Source organism: Camelus ferus, chromosome 17, assembly GCF_009834535.1.
Source record: "Camelus ferus isolate YT-003-E chromosome 17, BCGSAC_Cfer_1.0, whole genome shotgun sequence".
Lineage (NCBI taxonomy): Eukaryota > Metazoa > Chordata > Mammalia > Artiodactyla > Camelidae > Camelus > Camelus ferus.
Window position 1 is genome coordinate 47,325,832 of NC_045712.1, and position 18,333 is coordinate 47,344,164.

The window sequence follows — 18,333 nt, forward strand, 5'->3', positions numbered from 1 at the left end:
AATTCACTAATTGATGATTGAGAACACGTGGCCCCCAGACCATCTGGTGGTGGGGGGAGGTGTTGGTAGAGTTGACCGCCCTGTTACCTTGACACCAACCAATCAGAGAACTGCGCACTAGCTGATCACCGCCCTGTGACCCCTGACCCTCACCTGGCCTTTAAATAGGCTTTGCTGACACCCTTCGAGGAGTTCAGGGTTTTCTTGGGCGCGAACAGCTCCGTCCTCCTTGCTCAGCCCTGAAGTAAACCTTCCTCTGCTCCAGACTCCCAACAGTTCGGTTTGTTTGGCGTCATGAACTTGCTTTCAGTAACATTTTCAGTGATGGCTTACTTCGTTTTCTACTCAAAAGAGAATGACCCTCCAAGGTAAGATTTGAAACACAGAAATACGTCTGTGTTCATCTGGCCCAGGTCTGTGATGAGTTCTTGGCATATTTTCATGATTTTACAAAACACTCCTGGGATGCACATGACATGACCTGGGGGTTCCGTTTTTCTCCCTGGCCCCTGACGAACACAGGGAGAAGCTAGTTCCAAATGACGCCCAGCTCAGACCTAGATACTACATGTTACGATTGGATACATTTTTTCTTTCTTTAGAGTGTGTTGATTGACTTTACAGTTTAGGTCAGCAAGCTTTTAGAGGAAATAGGATATAAAATTCTAGAAAAAGCAAAACTGACATAGTAGGGGGAAAAAAAGCAGACGGGGGATGTCTTGGGCCACGGATGGGAGATGTTGACTGCAGAGGGGCAGGCAGGAACTTTCTCCTCTGATAGAAATATTCCAAATCATGATTTGTGTGATGGTGCCATAGGTGGAGATACTTGTCAAAAGCCACTGAGCTGCATACGTGAAACAGAGCATTTTATTGCATGTGAATTACCCTAGGGCCAGTAGCAGCTAATATGTACAAGGTCTTGTCCATGTGCTGTGATTTCTACGACTCTTCCCTCCTGTCTCACTGCATTTATTCCTCTGAGTACGGCTGTGAGGAAGGATTCTCCCTTCTCCCGTGTGTGTTTCTTTATTCGTTATTTGTCTGCCTCAGGGTGGACTCGTGAATGTTTGTTCACGGGTTAAAGTCCCGGTTTCATTGCTACAATTTTGCTTTTAGTATTTTCTAGTTGGGGCTACGAAGGTTTCCATCAGGTGGGCTCCTGTGTTCTTTTATTAAGTTTCCCCCGAACTTTTTGAGCATTCTCTTTGTGGCATCTGGGATGTTCGAGGCTAACTTTGTATTTACAGTGCCCCAGCCCTAGCATTAATCGCTTCTCCAAGGACCATGTTTCCTCCCGTTTGAATTTGAATATGGTGCTTTTTTTTTTTTTTCTTTTTTGAGTGTTTCTTTTATTTATAAAAGGGGAAGGGTATATAGCTCAGTGGTAGAGCACGTGCCTAACATGCATGAGGTCCTGGGTTCAATCCCCAGTACCTCCATTAGGATAACTAACTAACTAAATAAAAACCTAATTACCTTCTCCTGCCAAAAAACCCACACAAAATCTTAAAAAAAAAAGTATAGTTGATTTACAGTGTTGTGTTAATTTCTGGTGTACAGTATAATTCATATAGTAACATTCAGTTATACATTTATATGCATTCTTTTTTATTATAGGTTCACAAGATACTGTATATAGTTCCCTGTGCTACACAATAGGACCTTGTTCTTTATCTTTACATTCCTTCTTTTACATAAAGTGTTAACGTGCTGTAAACAGTTTTTGCGGGCTTTGCATTTTTTCACGTAGGAGTAGGTCCTGGAAATCACTCCTCATTAGTTCACTGAGATTCCCCTCATTTTACAGCTTTTTCACGGCTGTTTAGCATTCCATTCCCTTCATCTCTGCACCACGACTGACACGGCTACATGTCTAATTCTTACACGGGCAATTTTTTTTAACCTCCACAAACTTTGGGGGTTACCTATTTTCAAACTTTCTACAGTAAGCATTGATTGTTTTAATAATTACTAAGAAAAGTAGACAAACGTATAGCACTTTTTTTCGAATTTTGAAGTTCTTTTCTATTTTTATTTTTTTCCTCCAGATTTCATTTAAAAATTTTTTTAATTGAAGTATAGTCGATGTACAATGTTGTGTTAGTTTCCAGTGTATAGCAAAGTGATTCCGTTTTATATATATATATAATACATAGTGATTCTGGTATACATACATGTACTTTCTTCTTTAAATTCTTTTCCTTTATAGGTTATTATAAGAAATTGAATATGCTTCAGTAGGGTCCAGTAGGTCCTTGTTTATCTGTTTTATATACAGTAGTGTGTATCTATTAATCCCAAACTCCTAATTTATCCCTCCCCCCCGAACCTTTTCCCCTTTGGTAACCATGATTTCAAATGGATACCTTTATCTGACAGTCTGGGCATCGCATATTGAAGAAATGATCTTCACAAATTTCCAAAGCACAGGCCTCTTAGCAAGGAGGGGTCAAGGACAGAGGGATAGGTTCGCACTGGGCTAAATGCAGAAGGGAGTTCGCAGGCAGAGGAGGGTCCCAGCGTTGAACGAGGCCTGAATTTCAACTCCAGGGCTTTACATTGTGAGGAGGGGTCTCAGGGTGGAGGGCTCTGGGTTCATGGCTCTTACAGTCCTTCCACTCCCTAAGCAGTAACATGGGATTACAGGTTCCAGGGAGCTGGTGCTCACTGATCTGTTTCCGAGCCACCCATTTCGAGCCCAGCATTATTCAACAGGAGAGTTTGATGTTCCCGGGAGAGGCAAATTATTGCCTGCGAAGAGCTTCGCTGGCAGAAAGAGCCCCACTGCCGTGGTGGCTCGCTAATTATTTGCAAGTCCATGCTCGACTCTAAACAGCCAGACCCAGGAGCCCTCGCTTACATCACTCAAGCCCTTCATTTTGGAAGGTAGGGGGTTGACGGGGAAGTAACGATCTGGCCACAACTGAGGAGAAGTGGACATTCTTCAGAGCTCCTTGAAGGCTTCAGAATGGTGGAGAATGTCTGACCCTCCGAAGGTAAGATTTAGAAAGAACTACATGTGGCCAGTGTGCTGTCTTCAGACTCCTGACAGCTCCTAAACTGGAATTTTGGTGCTGACTCCCAGAGCCCCATGACATTAAGACTTTCACTTGTCCCCACATGTTACAGGCCAAAGAGGAAAAGTGGGTTTTCTGAGACAGTGAGAAAGTGAATTACCTGCCAAGTGCCAGGTTAGCACCTTGACCTTGGAGGTTCCACATCCTGGATTCAAATTTAGCAGCGTCCTTTTAACATGATGCAAAACCGTCTTTAACAGTGAGAATAAACAAGAGGTTTGGATTCAAGCAAGATCCAGTTCAAATCATATGGAAAGTTCTTTTGAACCAATTTCCTTTAGCCAACACTGAAGCCTGGCAGACTTATTTTTTCCACCTGTAAAATAGGAATGGTACCATTTTCTCACAAAATTATTGTGGGGATTAAACTTTAAAACAGAAAAAGAATCTAAAGCATCAAATGGCACTCCAGAAACGTTGGTTTTCTCTCTCCCTTTCTATAAATTGAAGTAGAGTTGATTTGCAGTGTTGTATCAGTTTCTGGTGTGCAGCATGGTGATTCAGCCATGTATTCTTTTTCATTGTTACAAGTTACTGAATACAGTCCCCTGTGCTCTCTCTCTCTCTCCCCCTTTGATGAGATATATTAGGGAAGGGGTGTAAGGATATCCAGGGAGGTAGAAGAGGGGTCAGGTTAGGAACACACATTTTTTAATTAGACACAAAGAGTTTCAAATCATGGATCTTCCAAATACTTACTGCACAACCCTGGACACACTTTTGGTGTTTTATGTTCTGTGGGTTTTGACAAATGTATAATGACGTGTATCCAATACTGTGGTTTCATACACAAGAGTTTCACGGCTCTGTAAGTCCCCTGTTGTGCCTCTTCAGCTCTCTCTCCCTCCTGACTTTTGCCAACCCCCTGATATTTTTATTGTCACCACAGCGTACCTCTTCCAGAATATCATCTAGTTGGAATCATACAGTAAGTAGCTTTTTCAGATTGGTTTCTTTCACTTATTAATATGTCTTTATGTCTCTCCCCTGTCTTTTCATGGCTTGACAGCTTTTTTTTAAGTTCTGAGTAATATTCCATTGCCTGGATGTACCAGAGTTTACTTATCAACTCACTAGTGAAGGACGTCTTAATTGTCCTCTATCCTCAGTAATCGCGCACTCTCTCCCCTTGCCCTGCCCGCCTCGTGATGCGGGAGGAACTTCTGAGTGTCTCTCCCCACTGCTGCCTGCTCTCCCAAAGATCCTACCTGCCTTCGATTCTTCGGTTCGTTTAATTTATCATCTCTTTGGCTAAATCCCTACTTAACTGCTGGAGATGATTGGGTTGGGGAGTTAAGAATCCTTTCGTCTTTCCTCTGGGCTTTCATCTAAAATTAAGAACTCCAAAGCTTTCTGTTGGCTCTGGTTGCACTCCGGGGTGGTCAGGGTGGAGCGTGTTGTGGAAACTGTTACTTCTCCTGGAACTGACGGTAGTCGGATGTGTGTTGTAAGTTGTGTGTCACACAAGTGTGGATGTGTGGGGGGCAGAGAGGGACCTGTTTACCTTGCTTCCCCCTTGCTTTGCCCCTTACTTCTGCTGGAGAAGGCAGGTCAGAACTGCTTGAATGCTTGCCGAGTCCAGTACCTCCGTATTATATCACCACGTACAAGTTGCTACAAACTTAGTGCCTCCAACAACACACATGCTTATGATTTTAGGTGTCCATGGGTGGGGATGTGGTTTTGCTGGATCCTCTGCTCACCACTGATGAGTTTGGAAAAAGTTACCCCTTTTCTTGATAAGTTTCCGGATTGAATGTCCCTGTGGCTGTGTGACTGAGCTCCCCACTTTGTTCCCAGCTCCCAGCCAAGGACCATCTTTAGTGACGGGAGCCACCTCAGGTCCTGCCTCCTGAGCCCGACATGCCCTCCACAGTTTGGCTGTCTGATTTTTTTTTTTTTTTTTTTGGCATCAGGCACTCTCTTCTCTGATGCCTCATCCTCTTCCACTAGACGGAGTCAGACCCATCCAAGAGCATCTCTCTTCTGATTAACTCCAAGTCAGCTGGCTAGTAACGGAATTACAGGCGTGAACTGCCAGCCTACTTACAGGTTCTCCCCACGCGCAAAGAGGGGGTTACAGAAAGCATGCACATTCACGCAGGGGGGGTGGGATTTAGCACTTCGAGTTCTGCTTACCACCCTCAGCCGTCCTGATTTTTACTCTTTTCAGTCTTTCTTACTGGCAACCAACCCTTTCAATACTTGAGGGCTAGAATATCCTACTCCTATCCTGCAGAAGAGTCAGCAACTGCTTCTGGACTGCTTCCAGTCTACGTTAGCTGTTTTTGCGTTGTTTGCTTGGCTTTTCCTATTGTGTTTTAAGAACAGGAGGATTTCATGGTTTGGCTTTACTCTGCCCTCTTAATCTTGGATCAGTAACTGTTTCTGTTGATTATTTGCTATATTTTAATGGGCTGAGTACTTTTTGCGTTGAATGGGGTAACAGCCGTGCAGGACCTCCCCAGGGGTTTTTGATAATCCCTTTTATTTCCTTCTCCTGCAGCTCTTTCCAGATTGGTACCTATAGTCATGAGTACGATCAGGGCAAGAAAGGAGGAGAGAGCTAGCCCTGGAATAAAGAATTCCGAGGAGGGTATGATGTAGGGGAAAAGGCAAGCAGAAGCTTCTGTATGGGAGGAAAAGGAGATTTGGAAGGTTCAGTACCGCAGTAAAGGTTAAGCCTGAGATTCTTGAGAACCACAAGAGGGAAGCCAAGGTCACGATGACCAGTGGCTGAGAGGGGGTCCGTGGTGAGGAGTCGGGTGCCTGCTCGGTCCCTGACATCTGTATGTGAGACAGATCTGAACTGATGTCACAGCCACAAGGTGGGGTAACCAAGTCTTAACCGTCCTGGGGGCCAGCCCACGAGTCAGTGGAAGCCCTGGAGAAAGACAACATGGAGACAGGAGGCAGCACGAAGCTGTGGGCTCCTCCGCACCCAGTTACCATCTTGGGAAGGTGGTCAGGAAGGCAAAGCTCTTCCAGAAAGAAGTGCAAACTCATCTTACCCTCAAAGGAGACCATTTACAATAGGAGAGACTTTCTTACGTGTAGATGGAAAATTTGAATTTATTTCTGCCATCGAGGGAAATAGGAGCGGCAAAAAAGTTTGTATTCACTGTAGAAATAGACAAGCTAAATTCCATATGGTGTTGCTCTAAGCCTTGACCCCGCTGTGTCTGCATTATCTCATTGAATCTTTCCATAAACTCTATCACGACTCTCATTTTAGAGCAGACAATACTGGGATGAAAGCAATCTAGGTAACTTGAGCAACATCACAAAGCTTGTAAGTCATAGATGTGAAATTCTGTTGGACTCCAAAACTGCCTATTTAAAGTCACCTAGCTTTGTAATATAGGATATGTATTATTTCAGTGACAGTTTAAGTAATGCCAACCTGGGTTTCAATCAGAGTCAGTGTATGAATTTGTCATTGAGATTCCCAGAGATTCACAAAGTATGTTAATTTTTAAAGTTTAAAGGAAACAGTTGAACTGCTATTAGGTGACTTTCTTTTTATCTAGATCTATATCAAGACTTAGCTGTTGGTCCTGCCTGAGGACGCTAAAATCAGCCTGCTTAACTGAAGCTTTCTTTAGAGTCCCTCTAACCCTTCAAAATGGTGTGACATGCCTCCTCTTTGTTGTATTTCCGCAGCGTTTGGCGCTGTGTAGTACCTGTCACTGTGCAAAAGTGCAAGTGCAAGGAGGCGAAGCTGGGGCAAGATCTGGTCTTTCTCTATCTGCTGAGCTTCGGCACGGCCCATGCCCGCCCACGGGCCAGTGGTGGTCCTGACAGTGTCTTTGTGCCGTTAACGCTTGGTGGTCCAACCCCCCCCCCCCCCAGACCCTAGACCTTGAAAGACTGGAAGTGCCTTGGCCTCTGTTTAGCCATTTCTTCCTGTCCTTAATTACCTCACTCCAGGGTGTCCCTCGTGCTCCTTTCTGGACCATTTTTTTCTGTTCTTTTTCTGAAATGTTAGTTATTTTGCCAAGCACCGTGCGCCAAGTGCTTGACTGACCGTGCCCGTGGTAGGTGTGTGCTGATTCCTGGCTTTGGAAATCGGTGGGAGTGAGTGGGAAAAGATTCTGAAGCTTTTGTGTGAACTGTATCCAGATACGAAGGAGAGACCCAAAATGTTCTGGGATATATCTTTTTGGGTCTTAGAACTTATCTGTCTCCCCACGGAATCTATTCAGAGCTACATCAGTGCTTAGATACTTGGTCAAAATGGGCTGGTTAGCATCAGCCTCAGCACTGGCCTTGAAGAAGTCAGGCTGAATAGTCACCTGCAGTCTCACACCTGTTCTGGCACCCTTCCAGGCGAGGCAGTCAGGGTCACATGCTGACATACATTACCGTTCATGTCCAGACAGCACAACCAGGGCAGTAAAATGAGCAGGGTATTTCAATCTGATCCACTGTTCATATATGAATATTCACTTTCAGATATAAATGCATGTTCTAGATGTACCTTGAAGTGGAAAACTTTCTTACGTGCTTTACGTATGATAAAACATCAGTCATTTGAATATAAATGTATTATGATTTCAAGCATAAATACAGAAATAAGTGATTTTTGAAATAGTCAACATATAACAAATATTGTTAAGAACTTTTAAATAATGAAATGAAGGGGAGGTGATAGATAAAAAAATACTCACACAGTGAGAATGTGTTAGCTGGATAACGTGGGAAGAATATTATATTCTTGTATCAAAATAGATTTACAAAAGTTAAATAATGCCAGGCAGAAAAACAAAATGTAAATGATATCATAAGGTAATAATATAATCCTTTTAGGATTATCTGAAATATTGGCATTCACCGCATTAACCAAGATAGCTTTTAAGGATAATGTTTAATTGTCACTTACTTAATTATACTTAAGGCATGAATCTGTCAGGAAAAAGTCCTATTAAGGGATTCTTCTCCTTTTGTGAGAATGAGTCAAAAGAAGAATGTCAACTTTCCCAACTTTTTATAGAATGGAAAATCAGAAAAATGTCAGGCGATTGTCACTGACAACGGAACAGACATGCCGGCTCCGGGTGATTCAGGCATCGCAGGCGTTCGGTTTTCTCGCTCGCAGCGGTGCTGCTGGGGAAGGAGCGCAGCAGGTTTGCCGGCCGTGAGCAGAAAGGCAGCAGCCGGGTTCCCTCGTTTCTCTTTAAGCCCCGGAAGAGCTCCACGACGTACCAGATAGAGATGCTGAAACTTCTTGTCTGCACTTTGACAAACTGTTCAAACAACACAGAGTAGCAACTGTTGCACGTTTAAAACAAGACTGCTTGAGATCAAGAAAGCCTCACTAGGGAACCTTGCAAATAAGAAAAACACATGAACCACAGGCGACTGCTTGGAGAGAGCGCAGTTTGTTTCTTGGTCTCTACTAAAGAATAAAACCAACTCCTGTTTCTCGGGAGTGAAAGCATTTCTTCTGTGTATCATAGAAGTATAAAGAATAGCCATCCCACGCTTCTGGTCCAGGAAGGGGCGCCTTCCTGGAGAACATGTCTTTCAGCCCCGAGCATCGTGGGGAGCTCGATGCCGTCACCTCGTGAAATCGCGGCGGCTTCCAGCCAGGCTCCGGTCCCCGACCTCACAGAGCCTTCCCTGATGCTCGCGTAGATATCCACCTGTCCAGCTGGTTATTCTGCAGGGGAATAAACTTGTTTCTGACTGAGCGTCAGAGTCCGTTCATTATTTTAGCTCATTAAGAAGGGACACTGAGCAGTATATACTGGGCAGTATATATGTGTGGGTGGGGAGGGCTTTGTGCGAACTCTCTATATTTTCTGTTCAATTAATTCTGTTGTGAACCTGAAACTGCTCTAAAAGAATAAAGTCTGTTAAAAAAAAAAAAAAAGAAGAAGAAGAAGAAGAAGGGACACTGAGGTTTGGGTCACTGGACCTGACTGCTGCCTGTACTTGGCTCAGTGACATGTCTGCAGTCAGATGGGGGCTGGCTGGCCTGGGACTGTCTCCCCAACAGGATGGAGATTTACTAGGTGTTGGCTGGTGTTAAGGTGGCCCGGGTCACCGGGCTGCATGCCTCCTTCTGCCAGGTGTCTAGTCCAGGTCTGCTGCCCTAGCAGAGCCAGAAGGCCACGAGATAAAGGGAATATATTCAAGGTTTGTTGAAGCCTGGGCTTGGAAGTGGCACGTCACTACTTACACTATATTCCTTTCGCCGAAGCAAATCACACAACCAAGCTCAGTATCACTGGAGCAGGAAGTCCATTCTACCTCCAAGAGGAACTGCAGAGTCCCGTGTCCAGGATGCAGGATGGTGGAGAGCACAGAAAGCTGGAGGTGGCAGCAGCTCTGACTGTTTCTCTGCCTGCCGCGGGGGTGGGGGGCCATAGTGCTCAGCGCGTGGTAAGCTTTCCGTGTGAGATGAGTGATGCTTTTCTTGTGGAGGGGGCTGGAGGGGGTTGGGGGAGGGAGAGTGGTCCAGTCCGGGGGTAGGATGCTGACTGTGGAATGAAGGCGCAGCTGAGGAACCGTGATGGAGCTCTGATCTTGTAGCGGGTGCGCTGAGCTCTGAGGATCTTCCGGACGCCAGCTTCCCCTGTGTCTCGAACCGATCCAGGTCCCCAGATAGGATATTGGATCATTCTTTCCAAATCCAGGGCACTGTTCAAATATTAAGAAATTCTCTAATTCTCTACACCTGAGGAGAGAATGACTCTTGCCATGTTCCCCAAGGAGCCTTCTTTGTCACAATGGCAAAGTGATCCATCCACCCAAGGTCACGGATAAACTGACATCTTCTGCACGTGAGCCGAGTTGGGTCCCGCTAAGGTCACCACGGCACCTGGTACTCTCTTCCTTCTCTGCACTTTTTGCGCTGTGTCATCCCCAAATATTTAGTCATCTGTTTCCTGGCACACTGCCAGGGGACTGAAACCCATCTATGTTGTATATAAAACCCTACTGCATAGTGGGCCCTGAGTAAGTGTGCTTACTGAGTGAAAAAATAGTGCATAGATCCCGGAAATGACCACTTTCTACCTTGTTGAAGCTCTTCATTCACTCAGATCTCCTTTTTCTTCATCACAAAACAATGAACCTGTGGTGCCCTCTCTCAAAGCCACACTTTAACTTTGTAAAAACATTGTAAGTGATGCTTGGCAAATTCATAAATGTATAGCAGTAATTTCAAAGGTTATCAGTTTATGGAAAAATAAAAAAATGTATGGTATTGCTTTGATTTGGGGCATTTCTACAGGGAAAGACCTTGCATTCCAGTCTTTTTAGAATCCTCACCTGATCATTTAGACCATTCCCCCTCTTCCCAAGGCTGCCTTTTTGCCCAATATAGCAAATCGTTTTGAAGTTCTTTAAATTCCAATATTTAAACTTAAGGTTTTAAATAGGATTTTCTAGTTTGTACTGCCGTGTTTACAATGTACTTTGGAAATAGCGGGGAGCTTCCATCTTCAGTACAATCTCATTGTAATCTTTCATGTATTGTGTAGCATGGAACATTCCGGAAAAGAGAACTTGCCAATTTGAAATTTGCCTTCTTCTTGATCTATAAGCGACTTTTTATTGGTTGGACATGACCAGAAGTCACTGACAGTGATCTGTGTGTGGTCGGAAGTCCCGGAGTAGCTGGAGACAGTGATCATTCATGGCGAATAAATCCAGCCAGACATACTTCACTCTCAGCTGTTCCTCCGACAAGTTTGAGGATGTGGCCTGTCTCAGAACATTCCAGATACAATTAAGTCACCACCTCCCCTCCTTCTGAAGCCCAGGTGCAGCCCAGGGACACTCAGGGCTTATGTTCCAGATGTTTTTCCACCTAAATAACAAACATGTTGCTGGAGAACATCTTCTCCAAAAGCAGGATCATTCAGGAGGAGTTGCTGAGATGATTTTATGGCATTTGTTTAAAATAGGAAGTCACAATTTCTATAAAGAGTGAGTTAAAAAAAAACTTGAGGTGGAGTATTGGGTTGAAACTTAGAACCTATACAGTTGCCATGAGTTAGCAATTTGAAATCTGGAAATGCCTTCTGGAGCTCTCAAGATGTTTGGAAGGGAAGACCATGATTTCTGCATGGATGTACCCTTGGAAATGACCTTCCAATGTCCGGTCTCCTGACAAATTCTAATAGAATTTATCAGGTACTCCTTGGATTCCTGTACCACTGAGAGTAAGAACAAACCCTACTGGATGCAAATGCTCTTCTTACATGTAGGACCTCATTTACTTCAAAAGCAATCCTTTAAGATAGATACAGCTTTACCATCATCCTTATTTTTCAGGTGAGGAAATTGAGGCTCAGAGAAGGTAAGTGACTTGTCCAAAGTCACGCAGCTAGTAAGTGATAGAATAGGACTAAACTCGAGGGCACCTGCTCTTAACCACCATGTCACTTGCTTCCCATTCCTGTGTGCCTCTACCCAAGTGCTGACCATCCTGGAATATAGTTCGGGTCTGTGGCTATCTCCTCTGCCACCTGCAAAGCCTTTATCCAGCTAATCCCTATATTCCAAATGCCAACAAAGTACTGCCCCTTCCTGTTAAATTAATAAATGCCCTTTCTGTTGATTCAATTCTTTGCATTGTCAGTAAGGCTTAAATATAGGTACATGAAAAGAAATAAGGAAAAGATGAATAAAGCATTATTGTATGCAATTGAGAACAGCATATGCAAAGGTCCTGTGGCAGAAGGGAACACAGGGAGCAAGAAGAAAGGAATAAAAGGAGGATTCAGACTATCTTGGAGTTTCACTTGGAGTTACCGTGCTGTTCATGGAACATCTAGAATTGACTGTGATGGATAGTTTTTTAGGTGAATGTATTCCTTGGAATAAATTACCATCCATTCTCTTCATGATACTAAAATTGTATTCTGAACGATTCCCAGTTTCCCTCCTCAAAAGGTGATCATTCCATACCATCAGGCAATGGAAGAGTTTGAAAGGTCAAATAATCTCTCTTTTATATATGAAACTTTCAGAAAATCAAGCAATCTTGGAAACAGAGTGATCCTCTCAATAGTACAAGAGTCCAAGGTAGGACAGGGGCTGCCAACACTGAGCTGGCAAAAGAGAATATTTTTTTGCTCCCAGTCAAGAATAATTTCAGTCTTCTGGAAATTTACAAAGCTGAAATTCGCTTCCAGGAAGAAAGATTGCCGCTTTATGCTGTAACTCACCACTGGCCTGAGCATTCCCATGGAATTACTTAGGAGGCGGAAGAGAATTTGTTCTTTCCTTAGCTTTTAAAAATAGGTCAGGAGATCAGAACTGAAGAGCGTGTTTATCTCGGCGCCCCAATTTATCCTACGCTATTTTATATGCTTCCTGTTGGTGCAGGTCTCTCTCAGGGAACTACGTGGAAAATAAATGTCTAGCCAGTAGATTTTCCTCCGAAATAAACATGTAAAGGTAAAATGTATTCCTCAGTAAACCTACTGCCAGGGGAAATGGGGTAGGAAGAGAACTTCCAAATGGATTTTTTTTCCTCCCAGAAACCTAGATAAGCTGTGAGAGTAACTGGAACGGCCTCTCACGGGAAGTCATAAAATGCCACGATGCTGAGACGGGAATAGGACTAAGGGACGTTGCAGAGGGCACGCTCAGTCCCCCCGCCGTCCCTGTGTGATGCCAGGTGGCCCTGTCCTCTGGGAGACTCGTGAGGGGACCGCAGTCCCGCGGAGCGTGGCCACCCGGTGGGCTCCCTGGAGACGGCCGAGCTGAGTAACGCTCCCGGTAACTAGGAAGAAGGTGTTGATAGGACCTGAGTGAGGTCACCAATTTGCAAAGCTGGGTTGCTTCTCTTTGATCTGTTCTTACTGGCTGGAATTGTGTTCAAAGCCACACTGATTTGAAAGCCTTCGTATTTTATTTCCTTTTGTATTTTATCTTATTTTATTTTGCTGGTGGCGACTTGGAAGACTGGTGTTGGATTGTGGAGTTTTTTTGGGTCTTAACCAGGATTGACTCTGCAGAGATGAAGGTGTTTTAAAGATGGCTAAGTGCTGGTGTGCAGTGTTGTCTTCTTGGGTGTATATTGGGCACATTATCTGAGAGTCTCATTAACTCCTCCGTTCCTCAAAAATCGCACCACATAGCCACTGTCTTAAATGATCTGGGGTCATCATCATTTAAAATCTTACCTGGCATTTTTAAAAAACATTTTTTAAATCCTACAATCATTTTAGACTAACAACAAAATCCCAATCATCATACAAAGAATTAGCTGTTTTCTCTCCTCATGTTCCTCTAAATGTCAACCTTTCTCATATTTATTACTTATTTTCTCTCTTTCATCGAATTGTAGACACTTCACGGATAGCTCATGCCACTTTTTTAAAGCTGCTTCTAAAAATCTTAGTTGCCCTTTCATTTTTGTGCTTTGAAGTGTCACATGATGCAATTTATCAAGGTGCAGAGAACAAAATGTAATGCGATCATCATTTGCTTCAACAGCAAAGGTAAATTGAAAACTAGGGTGGACCAAAGAATTTCAGGAGCTGGTCTAATGAGAAACAGGGACAAAAAAAAAAAAAATCTGACTCCTGCTGCTTTGTCTTTGGGCTTCACAGACATCTTATTTGAAAGGGGGGGCTCTGAGCTTATTTGTGGCTTGTGGATGCGTAAGTCCTCAGCCTACAGAAGCGAGAGGCAGGCAATTCAAGGGGCAGGGTGTAAATTTGGTAAGTGTAGGTGAAATCAATACTGATGTAGGAGAATAAATGGAATTTTGATTAATGTAATTGTTTTTTGAAATCCATTTGCAAAATAACTGCCTGTGAAGCTAGGACTGAAATATAAAGGACCAGCCCCCCCATCTACCACCTTTGTGTGTTCTGGTAACTTCACACAAGCAGTGTGTGTGTGTGTGTGTGAAATGAACTTCATTTCATGGAAAAAATGAGGATATGATAAAATACATTTTTAAAATAAAAGCAGCTGTCATACCTGCTGAAGTGTGAAAAGTCAGGTGGGCATTTCTCGGTGCACAGTTTATATACCCTTCTGGATTAAGTATATTTTGCATTTTTTTTTATGACCGGTTGATATCCAGGTCCCTTCATGAATAGGGAGCATTTGTTATATCTTTGGTTTTGTTGAAAGTCAGCAAAGAGCGGCCACTCATTGAATTATCTTTATTATTTGTACATAAATAAGTATTCAAGAAAATATCTTAACTTATTTATTTGAAAAGTCGATACATTGCCACCAGTTGTTTAGAGTTCTGTGGGGCGTGGCTTAATCGGTGTAGTATTAGTCAGATTAAGACAGGCAGCCTTCCTTTTAAAAATCTCCTTATTAAACCTGCTTAAAACACACACACACACAGAGCATAGCAGCAACTGTCGTTTCCTGAGCACCTACTGTGTACCAAAGCATGTGCTAAGCACAGTATATCTCATTTTATTTAAATCTTAGTGTCTTCATCAGTAATTTGTTCTGTCATTTCAGTAGTGTAGCTGGAGTGGCCCAGAGGGGAGTGAATGATCACTGAGCCAGCGAATGATATATTCAGGATTTAAGTGTAGTTCTTTCTCACGGCAAAGCCCATGTCTTTCACCATTTTTTAAACTGCCTCTTGAGCTAATTAGAAGGGAATAAATATGTGAAGAAAGTATCAAGGCTCGATAGGGATCTTTCCCTTTAAACCTGAGCAGAGCCACAGCGTGTGTACAGTTGTGTGGTTTGTGCACGGCACAAAGGTGCCCGCCCAAGGCAAGGAGGGAGAGCTGACCCAGGACCCTGAGCATCCTGTGTGGGTCCTTCTTGCCCATTCACAGGGAGTGCCTTTCTCTGACACAGAGCCGTCAGCTGGACCAAACAGGGGAACTCACACAGTTCACCAACTTCTTTCTCTAATTTTTTAGACCTCTATCTGGATGTCTTTTGATGACTCATTTTGATGTTTTAAAACTGACAAATTATTTTTTGTAAGTTTCAGACTAACTTGTGGGCAGAAACTTAAAAATGAGCCCCAGTGATAACATTTTTCTTCGTCTTCAGCGAACCAAAAATACTGCTGTAATTTGCCGTTTGCTCAGTCCACGCTTAAAATTCTCCATCCTCATCTCAAAGGGCAGCCCTGGCACGCAGTCTGTAGTCCCATGGGTGAGTCTCCATGGTCAGTTTTTCCACTGAAAATTTTTCTTTCCTACTCTAAGACAATTTTTTTCCACTATGCATTTCAAAGAAGCACCCAGAATCTATCTGCTGGTCACTGTGTTATTTGAAATGTCTTTCAGTATCTGCAAATGATGATGCAATTAACTTTCATGGCCTGGATGTTTTAGAGAAAAAAAAAAAAAAGAACTTAGAACTTCTTCTAAAAGATCTTGTATCCAAATTTGAAAACTGATATTTAAAGTGTTTCCTTCATAGTCACAAAAATGAGTGGCTTATTTCTTTCAGTTATAGAGCATTTAACTAAGTGCATGACCAGGGAATTAAAATCCACACTTGGTGATGTGGCGCAAGAGAAGATGGTCCTTTAGAGTCTCAGGAGCACCTAGTGTCGAGGCCGAGAGCTAATAAGGAAATGCAAGTTGAAATACTTCTTTGTCTCCTCCACCCTCCAACTCCTCCCCGTTTTTATTTTATCATTTGGTTAGTATTTATTGAGCATCTGTTACGCTCCAAGCAGTGAGAATAAAGCAATGAACTAGCAAGACAGCACCACGTGCCATAAAACGTACAGACTACTGGGAGGAAACAACATCAAACACATACTTAGAAAACTAAATAGCTGACGCTCAGGATGCTGCAAACTAAGGGAAGGAGGGGAGGTTTGATAGAAAACTGTAGACTGAGGTCTGTCTCCAGCACAGTGGCTTCCTCAAAGGAAGTATCGCCAGTTATATTTCAGAAGCTTCAGAAATGGAGTGAAAATGTCCTTTGTGAATATGGAGTATTGTGCATGAAAATTATGAAGTTAAAGTATGTTCGCAGTCATCAGAACGCACACACAGGCATGCACACACAGTCGTCACTTCCGTAAATGAATTAAAATAACAACAGAAGGGCATTGGCCAAAAATGCTGAGCGCACGTTGGACCAAGAGGGTTCCCAGGGCATCAGTGCTCGCAGGAGAAGCCCAGCGCGCAGAGCCGCGAGGGGAGGCCGCTCGGGCCGCAGGGACCGGGGACTGCGCAGGCGGAGGCGTCTCTTGGACCCCCGCCCTGCTGTGTTTCATGAACACCTTGCTCATCTTCTCTGCTGTTGGATCTGCTGGCTCGTCTGTGACCGACTCCAGCCTTGGAGACTTTGTCTCTTTCCGTTCTCATTTCTTTGACTTTGTTCTCTGGGGACCCAGGATTGGGAAAAGGATACAAAAAGCATTTAAAGAATCCAAGTATGCTTGCTCTCCTGCTCTTTGTTCTTGGTTCCCACCAGCCTGCGGACGAAACTGTCCGCTGCTTGCGGAACAATTAGAAATCTTAATTAGACCTTTAGAAACGTCAGCCTAAAATCACGGCCCTTGGAAGATACTGGGAGGTCAGGGCGAGACGCTGTTTCAGCAGAAACTTGAGAGCTGGTGGGAGCTGGTCAGGTGATGGAGGGGAGGAAAGCATCCCAGGCAGGAGGGGAGGGTATGTGAGCAGATGGTGTGGTAGGGAGTGGGAGGTACGAGGCGTCCCTGGAGAAACGAGGGGATGTGGCTGCAGCGTGGCAGGGATGGCGGAGGGGGACACAGATGTGGCCGTGGAGTTAGGCAGAGGCTACACTCTGCAGGTCCTTGAGGACAGCATTAAGCAGTCTGCACTATATTCTGGAGTAACTGGATGCTCGGCAAAGAGTTTACTGAAGAGTAATCAGAAGAAAAGGGGCCTAACTAATTGGAGCATGATCCACAATGCAAAATAGGAGATTTCATGCCTTCATTTTCACACAGAAGAAATGCTGACATCCTGCTTAATGTTCCAGCACGTTTAGCCCTTGAACTTCCTACACTCAGACAAACAGATACAGCTAAACGCTAGGTGTCCTTAAGTCACCTCTGTCTCTTTGGGACTCACCCACAGTTCCCGGCACTCATGGAAGACAGTTTTCAACCCATCAACAAAAGGACAAAAAAACAGTAACTCGTGTTTCAAGCCATGAATAATCGGGTGAGACACCTAGTCATTGCAGCCACTTTTTTGGCTTATTTTTGCTCTCTGTGTGTATGTGGGACAAAAAATCTAAAATTCAGTCAGAATGTCAAAATCAGAGTCTATTTAGGGAAAAGTCTTTAACAGTCATTAAAAGTCTATTTTAGAGAGAGAAATGTAAATTGGCATTTAGATTTAAGTGCTTTTCCGTCAAAATATTTGATGAGCTTGACTGAGGTTATTTCAGACCATCAGTGTGAACATAATTAATACACGGAAATATGCGAAAAATGATCATGAGGAAAGTAGGATGAAAAAATGGGAGCTCACAATGCAAGGTGGGTTGCCAGGGTTTCACACTCATAACATTCCTCATTTTCAAGGCAACAATATCATTAAATATGAAAACGATTTAATAGAACCTTGCAACTTTAGACCAAAAAAAAAAAACCTGATAAAATTTCACCATTTGCACACTTTGGCTAAATGTGAGTACTCACATCCTGAATACCTATTTCCAGGAGTACTTACTTGCACAGGACTCAGAGCACTAGCACAAATGCCACCGAGTCCAGACTCCTCCTCACCGCACGACAGGCCAATACATCAGGAGAGGAGGTGCTGGGGCAACAGATAACGACTTTATTGGGAAAGCCAGCAGCCCAAGAAGATGGGCGACTGGTGTCCTCTAGCAGACCGTCTTCCCGGAGTTTGAGTTCAGGCTTCTTTTGTATTGAAGTGGACAGGGGTAAAGTCCTGGTTGTGGCCAGACCCCGGAGGGCACGTGTTCACTTCCTCCTTCTGGTCATTCACAGGTGGGACCTGGTCAGGATGCTTCCGGTGAGCTAAACAAAGGTGTATTTAGCTTAATGCTCATTCCCTGGGAGGCAGGGTCCCAGAGACGGGCTATTATGTTCATTTAAGCTTATAGGCAACATCCCTTCAGATGATCAACAAGCAATGGAATACAAAGGTTAAAGTAAAAGAGACAGATCTGATACGGAGTCAGACGTGCTCTTCCCTGTTACACAAAAAGTGCTAAATCCGACTGTGGACTCCAAATGGCAGTAGTCTGAGAACCTTTTCAAGGATAGAAGGTAGCAAGGACTTTGGAAACAAGTGCTGTTGACACAAGGCTATACCCAGCCCTTTCCTAGATGTTC

The 18,333-nt window shown here is 43.8% G+C and overlaps 1 protein-coding gene and 1 non-coding gene across 14 annotated transcripts in view; both read left to right on the forward strand.

The window, feature by feature from the left end:
* LOC116657289 overlaps positions 1 to 18,333 on the forward strand; it is a 319,209-nt gene that overhangs the window by 96,500 nt on the left and 204,376 nt on the right. For 10 of the 13 annotated variants that reach the window (XR_004312419.1, XR_004312418.1, XR_004312423.1 and 7 more), the window contains one exon: positions 8,074 to 13,825. The exons of 2 other annotated variants lie outside the window; for them this stretch is intronic. The gene's annotated coding sequence lies outside the window, so the exon portion shown is untranslated. Of the gene's footprint in view, positions 1 to 265; positions 369 to 8,073; positions 13,826 to 18,333 lie in introns of those variants that run through there. One more of the 13 variants, XR_004312421.1, reaches the window with a different exon arrangement.
* On the forward strand, positions 1,371 to 1,442 carry TRNAV-AAC. The gene has a single exon. It is a non-coding gene; the product is annotated as a tRNA-Val (tRNA).